At 38.9% G+C, this 14,393-nt stretch overlaps 1 pseudogene; it reads right to left on the reverse strand.

Annotated features, from left to right (window-relative positions):
• Nucleotides 1-1,188: 1,188 nt before the first annotated feature.
• Nucleotides 1,189-12,907, reverse strand: LOC124866150 (annotated as a pseudogene).
• Between the last annotated feature and the right edge of the window lie 1,486 nt (nucleotides 12,908-14,393).

The raw sequence follows: 14,393 nt of genomic DNA on the forward strand, positions 1-14,393 counted from the left end.
ATTGATTCAGTTTTTAATTAAAGAAATGTGTAATTAAATACATGCATGTTTTCCCCATGAATTCCTGGGTTCTCTCAGGGTAGTCTGGCTTCTTTCCACAGTCCAAAAACATAACTCTTAGGTTAATTGTTCTCTCTAAAGTACCCTTAGGGGAGAGTGTTTGCATGCATTGTCGTCTGTCCTGTATGTCTCCGTGTTGCCTTGTTATGGATAGTTTGGTTTAGACTCTTATTGTAGTCGTTTCTCCCTTTTTTGAAGTTAGTTTTGTTCTCTCTGTGTTTATTAGGCAAGGCAAGTTTATTTGTATAGCACATTTTATCAACAAGACAATTCAAAGTGCTTTACATGATGAAAAGCTTAAGAAAAGAAAACATAAAAAGTACATTCGAGTGGCATAATAAGGGAAAGTTGAACTACAGACAGAAATTAGTGATGTTTTAGTTAATAGTCATCTTTCCCAGTGTTTCCTAATTTGCCTTTTCCCCAGCGGCACCCCATTCCCCTGATTACTTACATTTGGTTTTTATGCCCATAATTTTAAAGGTTCTTAGTTCTCTCACTTAAGATTATTTTGTCACCAGTTCCTTGTTGTCAGTGTCCTCCACGCTGGTCTCCCTGTGTTGCCGCTGCTTGTGGTAGCCTGACAGATATCATCGGTTTTCCCTCATCTCATTCCCGTGAGCCTTTATTTAGTGAACTACTCTGCATCAGCAGAAAATATGCAGGTCTTCTTTAAAGGCATGGTAAGTCTTACTCTTGATTTGTCTCTCTTTTGTTATGGCTCTTTGGGTCATTGACATCTTGTCTCATAAGACAGTTTATCAAGTCAACCATTCAGAAAATCTTGCAAAATAAAGACTTCTCTTAACAAAGAAATGATAACTAAAACTGAGATACAAATGTATTTGTAGCCAGTATTTTAAATGGATATATTTACCAAACACACACCTTGTGAAGTGATCATACAAATACATCTTTGTAACTTATTTTAATAAAAACGTATAAAGTTTCTGCTTTTTGTGTTAAATTGCTGTTTTTCTTTTCTGCAACAGCTTAAGCTTTTTGCCCTTTGAGGTCATATTTTTGAAAACTTTAACTAATTTCCATTAGGTATGCCAACCTCATAGTTTTAAAGACTCCTATCTATGAAAGGATGTTTCTATCATGTAATATCCAACATCTTTAAATTTAATCCAATCTGGATGCGTACACTTCCACCTCACACAGAGTGAGATACTCATGTCTTCGAGGTATGACAATGTTGATGAATTGACCTTCCATGCCATTGCACTGAAAGGTTTCAGTAAAACCTGGAGAGATGGCTTAGATCACAGCGCACCTGTCAGAGGAAATTATTTTTCATTCAGTGTTCACTTGGACAAAAAATGCCAATTTAGCAGAAGAAATTATGTCTTGTTATGTTTTTTTCGATTTTTAAAGATGACTGTATACTACCTGGGATTGCTGTTTCCATTGTTAATAAGTGAATCTCCAATGCGAATTTCAGCTCCATTAATCCGAGTGTGAACCTCTGCTCAGTTGGTTATGTTAACAGAGAACACTTTATGGGTTCTCCCCAGGTCTAGTTTCCACCAGGGGTTAAAGTCGTTATTTGTGGCACTGCAGGAACCCTTTTGGAATTGTGCCCCCCGATTCCCATCGATAGCATTGTAGGCGATGGCTCCAGGATAAACTGTAGACTGCGAGGCTTTTCCGTAAATTGCCACATTCTCTCCTGCAAAAAACACATTTTAAAATTTCAGCTCTGATGCATATTTTCCCTTAATGCTATCTCTTCTTTTGAATATTAGCAGCTCCTTTTTCTGTCTTCCTAAGTTTCTTTTTTATTAAACTACTGTGTTATATAAAAAAGACAGGATTTCAACAAATAGGCTATTTGTTAACTTCATTTGGCAATGACTCAATGTTAAATGAATAAATAGCCCGAATTTGACCTTAACATGTCTTTCTACAGACAACCATTAGCAAAAACATTTTGGTGCTTTTATGTTTGTTTCCCACACAAAAAATTGGAAATTATTTAATCAAAGTCCATAAATTATACAAAAATGAAAAAAGTAGGCAGACACTCAAACACTGTTTCATATGCTCATTGTCTAAATGTCTATGTGTGAGCAATTTTATTTTACCTTTGCTTTGCACTCACTCTGAACATAACAAAGGCACTGCATTTTTAATATCACCTAATAAAGATTTGAATTTCAATATTTTATAATGGATGATATGTAAAAGATAGTGAAAGTATTATACACAACTCTCACCAGTTGGAGCACGGTAACCATAGACCTCCACTTCGCAGAGTGTAAGGGTTCTCTTAAAACCTGGGAGCAAAATAGTCACATAACGGCCCTCCACGTGTCTGGTAAATGTAATTTGCAAAGTTCTGCCAGCTTGGATTTCAGGTATCACAGCAACCCTAAAATAGAGAATGTTGAAGGAACAAGTGGATTTCTTTCATAATAGCAGCACTTCTGACTTCAAAAAAATTGTAAAGAACTGAAATCACTGATGTTTCAACATAATTTATAATTGATTTTGTCTCATTTAAATATAAATTATCACTTTTAATACATTTACCCAGTCTATACAGCTAAACATTATTGTCACAACGATACCAGCTACGTTACATATAAGTAAGGCTGAGCATACAAGTGGAGGAAGTACAAAGAATAATTCTGTTCTTAACTACATAGTCAATGAATTTTTAATGGGTTCCTACTTGGCAAAGTGAGTTATATAATGTAATTTACTACTAATTCACTCATACAACAAAAGTATGTCTTATGCAGGTTTTTCCATTATAATTTAGTCCCTTGACCACGAAAATATACAGCTACCACTTGCAATTACATTTATATCATCGTTAGCTCAAAGGTTGTTGTAAAAAACAACTTTTCCTTAATGGTTGCTTTCTTCCGGATCTATTTTTATTAAGGCTGAAGCAACATCAAATCAGTTAGCACCTTACAGTTAGATGCTAAATTTCTAACAATGGTGTATAGTGAAGAATCCTGGATCCATATCAGGATTCGAATAACTTACTAAATTGAATGGATTGAATGGAATGGAACAAACTCAAGTGAAAAAAAAACTTCCTTGGTAGAGGAAAAGATTAACGTGTATCACCACTAAGATATTTAAAACACTTCTGTTTAATTTTGAGGTTTTTGCAACATTACTGGCCTTTATTAGGCAATGGCTTAACAGGGAACAAGCGCATCAGAAGAAATTTTGATTTCTCAGACAAGAAGCTAAACCCTTGACAGCTACTTTTAGGACCAGCAGCCTCAGCGAATGGCGTGCTCTCCCTGACCATTTAGCCATGGGTTCTCCCAGGAATCATTTACCCAGTAATAATCACTTACATTGGGTTTGCAGCGCCGTTTTGGTATAAAGAATTGCCAATGTGAATCTCCGCTCTGTTTATTTGTTCTTCACAGCAGTCTTTTCTGTTGGTAACAGACATTGAAGTGACAACATAGGAATCCAGCAGGTCCACTCTCCACCAGGGATCGGTCATTTCCTTAGTGTGAGTACATGATCCTGCATGAAAGTCAGCCTGACGGTTTCCATCAATGGCGTTGGAGGCAGATGCAATAATGTGATATTCTTGGTCAGACTGGGTGGCTTTTCCATGCAATGCCACATTTTCTGTGAATAAAAAAGTTTGAAAATAATACAAACAAAATTTGCATAAGCAAAATTTTTAAACCTGTGAGGAACAGCAGTAAAGTTGTGGGCCAGAGTACTAAAGAAAAAACAAGAAACGAGATTTAAACATCAATTTAAATGAGTTATAGATCGCAAACGATATTTGGTTCAAAAGTGGCTTATATTTAAAGTTCACTTATGACCCTCACTGTGGTCCAAATCTATTTTTTGTTGCCAACATGTTCCATATACAACTGTTTTCCCACTTATGCATTTTTTTTTTCCCGCTTCTTTGTTACATGTGAATGTTTCACATCATCTTAATGTCAAAGCAACAACCTCATACAAAAAGTATTTTTAAAATTTCATTGATCAAGGGAAAGAAGGGACCCAAACGGGGCTCTATGTGAAAATATTAAAGTACAAAATGGAGCGATGGAGCAAGGTTTGTGAGCACATAGAAATTAGTATTTGCAGACATGCAAATATTTTAAAGTGGAACTAAACCCCAAATCAACTTTCTTTCACAGATGAACAGCATAAACTGGGCGTTAAGGGTGCTATCTTTATGTTACTGTGTAATTCTTTACATTTTAATGTAAACTTGTTTAACTCTGCAATATTTGTCCTAAAACTGTCTTAGTGCTGCCCTTTTTGGGTTGAACGGTGGTTACTGCAGTTGAATTTTCCTATTGGTTCAAACAGTACAGCTTGGTACATGTCTACTGGGCTCCATAAACTTCCCTCGACCTCCAGTGATGAAGAGGGTGTCAAAATACAAAACATAGATCAACCTTGAATAGAGACGCCTTCCTAGTTATACTACTTTATTATTCCATCTTGCAAATAAAACCTTTATCTGATGCATTTCTAGTCCTGAGCTTGATTCTGCAAGTGGGTCAGGAAACTTTGCAGAAACATGACACTTGGTGGCAACAACTGCCCTCACGTGTTTTTAAATGACTGGCAATAAGTCTTTTACATCGGTGTGGATAAATTTGGGTCCTCTCTTATTTGCAGAATTGTTTTAATTTAGCCACACGGAAGGCTTTTAAACATAACAACCTGTTTAAGCTCATGCCACAGCAAATAGTTAAATACAATTCCAGACTTTGACAAGGCCACTTCAAAAACATATTTTTGTCATTCAGAGGTGAAAATGCTGATGAGCTTTCAGTTGTTCTAATGCTTTATAACCAAAATGTAATTGAGCTTCGGTTATGCAGGATTTGTTGGTAGAAAGCAGAATTCATGGTTCCATCAAGCTCAGCAAGTCACTCAGGTGCTGATGAAGTGAAACAGCCCCAGACCATCATACAATCACCACCCTTTGACTGTCGGTATGATAAGTTGCTGTTATTTTGTTCTGTAATTTAACAGATTGCACCCTTTTCAAAATGGTCCACTTTTGTCATGATTTGTTTCTCATCTATTCTTAAATGAATCTAGAAAGTACGAGGTGATGCTTTTTGAGATCTTTTAGCGTCTAAAAGACATCACCGACCCCCTCCTGGACCCCCTGCAGTTTGCCTACAGAGCCAACAGGTCTGTAGATGATGCAGTCAACCTAGCCCTTCACTTCCTCCTCCGGCACCTGGACTCCACAGGAACCTATGCCAGGATCCTGTTTGTGGATTTCAGCTCTGCCTTCAACACCATCGTCCCAGTTCTGCTACAGGAGAAGCTCTCCCAGCTGAGTGTGCCCGACTCCACCTGCAGGTGGATCACTGACTTCCTGTCTGACAGGAAGCAGCGCGTGAGGCTGGGGAAGCACGTCTCTGACTCCCTGACCATCAGCACCGGTTCCCCCCAAGGCTGTGTTCTCTCTCCTCTGCTCTTCTCCCTGTACACCAACAGCTGCACCTCCAGTCACCAGTCTGTCAAGCTTCTGAAGTTTGCGGACGACACCACCCTGATCGGACTCATCTCTGATGGTGACGAGTCCGCGTACAGATGGGAAGTGGACCATCTGTTGGACTGGTGCAGCCAGAACAACCTTGAGCTCAACGCTCTAAAGACAGTGGAGATGGTTGTGGACTTCAGGCAGAACCCAGCCCCACCTGCCCCCATCACCCTCTGTGACTCCACAATTGACACTGTGGAATCTTTCCACTTCCTGGGAACCATCATCTCCCAGGATCTCAAGTGGGAGCCAAACATCAGCTCCCTCATCAAGAAAGCCCAGCAGAGGATGTTCTTCCTGCGGCAGCTGAAGAAATTCAACCTGCCAAAGACTATGATGGTGCACTTCTACACAGCCATCATTGAGTCCATCCTCACCTCCTCCATCACCATCTGGTACGCCAAGGATAAGGGCAGGCTGCAGCGTGTCATTCGGTCTGCTGAGAAGGTGATTGGCTGCAGTCTACTGTCGCTCCAGGAACTGTACACCTCCAGGACCCTGAAGCGGGCAGGGAAGATTCTGGCTGATCCCTCCCACCCCGGTCACAGACTCTTTGAGACTCTCCCCTCTGGCAGGAGGCTGCGGTCCATCCAGATCAAAACCTCACGCCACAAGAACAGTTTTTTCCCATCTGCCACCAGCCTGGTTAACAAAGCCCGGAAACCACCGTGACACTCTCCCTTTCCCCCACACCCCCCCTTTTTTTGCTGACAGGACACCTGTAACTTGTAACATTAACGCTCAGCTTGGACTCCTGCTTTACTTACACTGCCATACTTGCACAATGATCACCTGCACTGTTGTATTGCTCTTGCATCTTATACTGCTCTATATTTACTCTCACTCACTTAAAACTGTGCACATATATTTATATTATATTGTAGATATGTTTATACTGTTTAATTTGTATTGTATTGCACCGACTACGCCAAAACAAATTCCCTGTATGTCCAAAAACGTACTTGGCAATAAAGCTTTTCTGATTCTGATTCGGATATTTTATGTTGTCAGACATGTTATATTTAAGTTATCTTTGTGTAGCTGTTAAAACTATTCAGTTTTCTAAAACATTTGGTTAATCATAGTGAGTTCATGTTTAACAATGGAGACACTTTTTCTTTAATACAAGAAATCAGTTTTTAAATGACATTTTGATGTACTCGTCTTATCTTTGCTTAATATGAAAATGTGTTAGATGATTTGAAACATCTTAATGCAATTAAAAAAAAGCAAAAACAGAAGAAACCTGAAAGGGGGCGTTCTTTTTTAGAGAACTGTAAATACTGAATAAAAACAATATCATAGTGTTTCTTTAACTTTCTCCAAATAATGATGGATATAATGGCAGTGAAATTTAAGTATTGAGAAATTTTCAGAAATATTAATCGTTAGTCTTTACATATCAAGATATTTTTCCAGTTGTGTTTTTCTTAACATTTTGAACAGCTATGTTACAGACAGAGATGATAAAACTTATTATATCTATGAGCCACCACCATCCCCTGGAAAAGCAGCAGAAGGAGAGCTGAAGGGTTTCTCATGGTTCCTTCTTATGCTACAGAAAGTCAAACAAAATACATATTATTTAGCAAGTCGGTAACCAAAAATCAAAGGAGGTTATTAAATCCTGTGTCAATGCACAGTATATGCAGAAATAACAGATCGCCCAACAACATGCACATACCTTGCATTGTGAAATAACTGTTGGAGTAAACAACATGCTGCTGTTTATAAAAGATATTTATGGGGGCATCTTATCATGAAATGTGTTGCTTTGACCAGTGATACACCTTTTATGACTTAGTTTTTTTCCTTAGAACAAGACAAGGTTTATTTCCTCAAGCAAACTGGAACATGATTATTGCATTGAATTAAATCTGTTATCGTAGACAAAGGATTAAAAGCCTATTGGTGCATTATTTATAAAACCTTTAAGTATACATCCAAATGAATAAAGATTGATCCAGATTAATGAAGTGTTTATACATACTTATAACAGTGTGTTAATGTGTTTTGCCTATTAATTTGAACAATTTGTATTTTACTCTGGAAATAAGGGGTTCTTAACTTTTTTCTTCAGCAAAGATTCAAACTCAACCATGCTAAGTCTATCTTTTACAGAGTGATATGGTGCAGCAATCATGTGTTTAGTTGTTTTTGATTAAAACTCTTTTGTAAATTCTTCACAAAATTCAGTCAGTAACATCATAACATTGTTAAAAAAATAACATTAAAAACTATGAGTTCTATGTGAAGAAGACAGAGTCAAGTGAATCGTATTCATATCAGTTGAGTTTGGTCACAATTTTTACATTACAACCACAAACTTCAGTGAATTTTTTTGTGATTTAATGTGATGAAGCAACACACAGTAATGCAACATTTTAAGATGGAAGGAAAACATGGTTTAAAAATTGTTCTAAATAAAAATCTGAAAATTGCGGCATGCGTTTGTATTCATCCCACTTGACTGTGCCTTTACAAGTTAGCTAGTTGGGTCTACTTTTATGTAATTTAATCTCAGTGTAAATCCAGCTGTTCTGTGAAGGTTTATTCAAGAACATTAGGGAACAAACAGCATCAGAAAATCCAAGGAACACAGCAGACAGGTTCAGTTACCACAACACTCAAATACTACAAACATTTTCTAGCATGTCTGTTGTGGTGAAGAGAGAGCTGAGCCGAAAAGCGACGCTCTCGATTTACCGGTCGGTCTACATTCCTACCCTCACCTATGGCCATGAACTTTGGGTCATGACCGAAAGAACGAGATCCCGGATACAAGCGGCTGAAATGAGCTTCCTCAGTAGGGTGGCCTGGCACTCCCTTAGAGATAGGGTGAGGAGCTCGGCCATCCGGGAGGGGCTCGGAGTAGAGCCGCTACTTCTCCACATCGAGAGGAGCCAGTTGAGGTGGCTCGGGCATCTATACCGGATGCCTCCTGGACGCCTTCCTCGGGAGGTGTTCAAGGCACGTCCCACCAGGAAGAGGCCCAGGGGACAGCCCAGGACACGCTGGAGGGACTATGTCTCTCGGCTGGCCTGGGAACGCCTTGGGCTCCCCCTGGAGGAGCTGGAGGAGGTGTCTGGAGAGAGGGACGTCTGGGCGTCTCTGTTGAGTCTGATGCCCCCGCGGCCCGGTCCCAGATAAGCGGAAGACGACGAGCACAAGCACGAGTACATTTTCTAGCATTTACTTCTACAAAGGCTTTTCAAAAGATCTTTACTGTGATTTTATGTTAGGCAAATGTTCTGATATTTTATGCCACAGAAGATACTCCAGAGACAAAAATATGCAACATTTGTATGTGTCTGAAATGTTATGATCAAAAAACTGTTTCGATACCATAGTGCATGCAAGGTGAAAAATCTTGTTCTTTTTGTTTAGGAGTCAATAAGCTTGCCATGAATAATTCATGATCAATTATCATTTAAGGTATGGATTATTGTGTTAAACTAGGTTATTTCTTCTCACAAGTACACCATTTAAAACTCGAATTAGAAGACATAGATTACCTGCAGATTGTTGTGTGTGCATTCTCTCTCTGTTGTTTACAGGATAATGTTTTATAGTTTCATAGAATCTATTTTTCTAACTTTCTGTGTATTGCATTGTCAAGCGTGTTTTCCAAAGTCTTCCGACTGGGGTGATCCCTGCAGTGGGCTGCTGCTGCAGCTCTGACTTTTGTGACTCTGAGAGGGGTGGATAATTGAAAAAATTGCAAACGTTGTTCATTTTTGTTATGTTAAGATAATCCTTGTTTGAAGGTCCAGCAAATTGTTGTCTGATTTTCTTTATGCCTCGATATGCTCAGAGACTTTCTACTGGAGTGTTTTTTTTAAATTTCCAAATCAGTCTTAAATAAAAAGTGATTCTCCACTGCAACATCCAACAAACAAAACAAACCTGCAAGTTCTTTCTCCTTTAAACTGATTTCTTTCCTCTCCAGACTTTCCACTCAGATTAAAGTCTGGTAGAATAACTTTATAATATGTGTTTAATCCTTTTTTAAAACTCTGTAGACAGATTAATAGACTCTGGATCATGTTAGATTTTTAGGCAGCTAATATTCTGAATGTTCGGTTTAGATGCTAATTTCTCTTTAAGTATTTGTTAGTTTTTATGTTTGTTTTTATTTTTCACTTGGATCAATAAAGGTGTGACTATTGGAAATTAATATATTTTTTCTGTAATATACACTATATTGCCAAAAACATTGGGTCACAACACCAAATCAGTGAATTCTGGTGTTCCAATCACTTCCATGTCTGCAGGTGTTTAAGGTTTGATGTGGAGAAACTTGACTGGCCTGCAGAGTCCTGACCTCAACCTTCTTGAACACCTTTAGGATGAATTAGAGTGGAGGCTGCAATTCTGGTTTTCTCATCTAACTATGAACACACTCCTAAACCTTGTGGAAGATGTTCAAAGAGTAATTAAAGTTGCTATTGCTGGCAACAGTGGGTCAATCAACAAATTGGAACTTATAAATTAAGTGCACGTGAATGTAAAAGTAGAAATACTTTTGGCAATAGAGTGCAGTAGGGACAGGGAAGATCAAAGGTCACCGTGGCTGGGACTCGAACCCCGGGACAGCCGCGTTGAGGATAATAGCCCAGTCAAAGTCCAGATCCAAATGTAATTGAAAGCCTGTTGGCAACACTTTAAAATTGACGTCCACCTATGGTCTCCATTCAATCTAACAGACCTTCAGCTATTTTGCAAATCAACACAGGTGATCTTCTTTTATGATGGGGATTATGGAGGAGAAGGAGTAAATCTGCACAAACTGATCTGAGAAATTGCTGATGCTCTTTTGCTACAAAAGTAAAATCTGGTTGATTTGTTGTATACACACAATGGAGAAACAATTAAAAAGCCAAATGATCAACACAAAGCCCAAATCAGATGGCACCATGTTGTGAAATCAATTCTAATACAGTCTGACTCAAACTGCCAAATGGTAAACAATAGCCTTTAGCACGTGATCTGAAGATCATTTACTGTCAATCCCTAAAACCCCCCATACTTCCTGTTCACATTTCTGGTAAATGGCACACCAGTGCAATTCAGATAACACTGCATATGTTTTATAAGGTCAATCTGTACTTCCTGAAACACAGGGCAAGACCAAGTTTTTTTTTTTTTTTAGCAGCATTAATACACAAAGCATTCCATAGTGCTTTACAGTATGTCAAATTAAAGACAAAAAGAAAATAAAGTATGAAAGCATTGTATTAAAGAAACAGATGTTAAAATACAGTTATTGGAGGCAAATTTATATCTGACTTTAGATTTAATTTGATCTAAAATATATATCCCATCCAAATCTAATCTTCAATCTCATGCTTCTCCAGAATCAGAATGTTGCAAGCTTTTCAAACGTGTGGGGGATTTTGTTTGCCTAGGGGTGGCATTATGTTTTTATTTTAACATAACTTCCTCTGCCACTGTTGTCTTCACTCCTGGCCACATCTTAAAATAAATCCTAAAAACATTTAAAACTAAACTAGGGACTTATAAAACACTTACACGCATGCACCTGGGAAGGCAATAAGCATCACACACACTGTCTGCTTCAACTGACCTCTTTCACAAACTGTAATTAAAACATAGCATAGTTTAAACCTTCATGTATTCAACTGCTGATCTCTGAACCTTCATGTGGTCTCTCTAAAGCGCTTGGGGAAAAATGAGGATGTTCAACCATCTCACAAGGGAAAGTGTGGATCCCCCACGGTTGCGACGCCCATGTCCAGAGTAATATGTCCATATGTTTCACATATGGATTGAAAGCGGAACATGAAAAAAATATATGATTACCAGGATTTGAATTCATTAATGGATTTACAAACTGATTTTAGTAAGGAAATAGCATTGTCTGCACGCAGTCAATGGTCCTGTTCAGAACTGTTTTGATACATGTCAGAAATGTTTTTTTGTTCATTTCTGTTGCTGGAATAGTGAAAACCTACCCTAAGGTCCCATACTATGGAGGGTTCCCATTATCTTGTACACACTATTTTTAGCAACATTTATCCTCAGAAGTCAGAATTTTGTTTGTGTACAGAATCATACAATGGACGCAGAGAGTAAAGGCAAGGAGGTTTATTTTCACAGAGTTCAATAATGTGCATAACAGAGAGGGGATTCGTGGTCCATGGCTCGACGGCATCTGGAATGGAGTGGGAAGTTAGATCTAGCCAGGAGTAAACAGGATGGAGATCCCAGCGATGAGTGGGAGATATTGTGGTGAGGGTTTGAGTCCATGGAAGGTCCTGTAAGACTGGTGTGTGAAGAGCTTGATGTTGGAATAATTTAATATAGATTTATCTTATATTTTCTCCTATTCTTTAACTTGACTATTTGATATTATAACCTTTCATGATGTATGTGTGAGTAAGGATGTGATGAGTTGTCTGCAGGCAAAGATCATAAATGGAGCTGAGCTTGCAGAGAAGGAAGCAGTCCAGTTGAGGAGGTCATAAAGATGAAGGCTGATTGCACTGAACGGACAACACACTGATCCTAAGATGGAGAGATTGTGGAAGTGTGTTTTTAAAAGATAAAGGAGTTTATGACCTGTTTACGATGCAGCTGTTGTTTCCCATCCTTTAGAGAACAATGTTTTTGTAAATAGGGACCCCCAAAGATAATAAAAAGATAGGTACAGGCAGATGCTGTTCAGAGCGGTGCGAGATTTGTAACTGAACACATCTTGACCGTTCTCCTCGCTGCAAGTATATAACTAATTCTTTGTCTCTCTCTCTTCTTTTTGTGTTGTTATAAGTATTTTAGGTTGTTTAAACCTGACACTTGAGATCCTCAGAGCGAGAGAACAGAGTGCAGGGAGATGTCCAAGCTGCAGTTTTTTTTCTTCATGACATCTTCACATGCCACTCTAGGATATAGCTGGGAAAAGTGACATATGAACCATGGAACTTGCACTTCTCCACTTTATTGAATAGGCGGTTTTCGAGGAGGCATTGGAGAACTAGACAAACATAAGAAGAGATAGGGGGTACTTATTCCTGATGGTGATCTGGTTAAGTCCCCAGCAATCTATGCACGGTTAAAGGGAACCTTCTTATTTCACCACAAAGAAGAATCCGGCACCATAGGGAGAAGAAGAAAGGTGAATAATACCAGCTACCAAGGACTCATTGATGTATTTCTCCATGCTCTCTCTGTTACCTCCGATGGGGAGGTAATGACAATGCCCTAGATTTGAAATCAGAAATAAAAGACTCAAACAAGCTATGGAAGAGTGTGTGTGGATTGTATTTTGCTTCTGCCCACCTTAAGGGTTTTCCCTTTGATGTATTTCTCCATGCTCTCTCTTTCCGGTTCAGAGAGATTATACAAGAAGGCAAAGGAAAGTTCAATGGCACAATTGTAAGGACGATGCGGAGGTAATGACAATGCACTGGATTTGCTGAACTCCTGTATGAGATTATGATATTAGAATAGAACAGAATAGAATTCAATTTAGATTTCAATTTTTATTTTATTTCAAATAACAAAAAACAGTTAAGGTGTCTTCAGGTGATAGGCTGATTTATTTGCTCTGGGATAAAAACTGCTTTTAAGTCTGTTGGATGTGGCTTTTAAAGTGCTGAGCCTGAGCCTTTTTTCCAGATGGGTGTGGAGAGATAAGAGTGTGTCTGGGGTGAGTGGAGTCTGTTGCAATGGCACTGGCTTTCTTCTGGAGTGTGCGGGTGTAAATGTCCTTAAGAGAGGGCAGCTGTGATCCAATAATTCCAATGCCTCACTGTCCTCTGCTGCAGGTTCTTCCCGTTCTCCTGTGAGCTGGAGAACCACACAGTGCAGAAAAACACAAGTTGCACCAAATACGTTGAGGGTTATGGAGCGAGAGCCAAGGATAACCAAGGACCACGGGAGACTGAGGAGAAGGGAACACAAAGAAGGAGAGGGTTTTTTGAAGGTTTCCCGAGAAAACAAGTTCATTGGGTACAGGAAGTGACTTACCATACATAGCTGAAACATTGATAGATACAGACAGGGGAACCATTGAAATACTGAGTTGCTTGACCATATTATTATTAATTAGATTTTGTTAACCTTTTTTGACAGCCAGAGTCAACCAGGGCATTAATATGAAAGGAATTGTGGTTACACAAAATTCTTCTGGGAAGTGTCAGATGGAAAATTGTTCTTACTAAAAATGCCCACCAGTATTGATGATGAACCCGGTCACAAGACAGGCTCCTCCATCTGATGCTGTCGATCCTCGGGTGTCAATCTGGCATGCCAAACTGGCATAGGTTCCTAAGAAGAGTGATTAGCTAATACAGGGACACATGCAGGACATCAGGATCAGCAGAAGACAGAGTTGAAAATTGTAATGCTTTGTCTTTTCTCACGTGTTCTTTCCCTCATTCTGTTATTAATGTAGATACGAGAGTATAGATCCTTTAAACTACGAGGCTCATCTCTGCAAGTCAATTCATCTTTCAGCTGTTCATTTAATACTTTCATTAAGACTCCCTTGAGAGCTTGGGAATTCCAGCCAGAAGAGCCTGCTTATGTGTAAAGATCAATGGCATATTCTACCACAGGTTTGTGACAAAGTTGTTCCAAATGTTCCAAAGTTTCCTGGTTATTTCATTCTTAGTGTATCCGAATGTCTGTTTGAAATCAGAAATAAAAGAGTCAAACAAGCTATGGAAGAGTGAGTGTTGATTGTATTTTGCTTTTGCCCACCTTAAGGGTTTTCCCTTAAGTAGTCCTGCAATGAATGAGATCCTGGAGGCATCACCTGGGAAGGGAGGAAAGGGAAACCTCTACATCTGCTAGT

The sequence above is a fragment of the Girardinichthys multiradiatus genome, chromosome 3 (assembly GCF_021462225.1).
Source record: "Girardinichthys multiradiatus isolate DD_20200921_A chromosome 3, DD_fGirMul_XY1, whole genome shotgun sequence".
Classification (NCBI taxonomy): Eukaryota; Metazoa; Chordata; class Actinopteri; order Cyprinodontiformes; family Goodeidae; genus Girardinichthys; species Girardinichthys multiradiatus.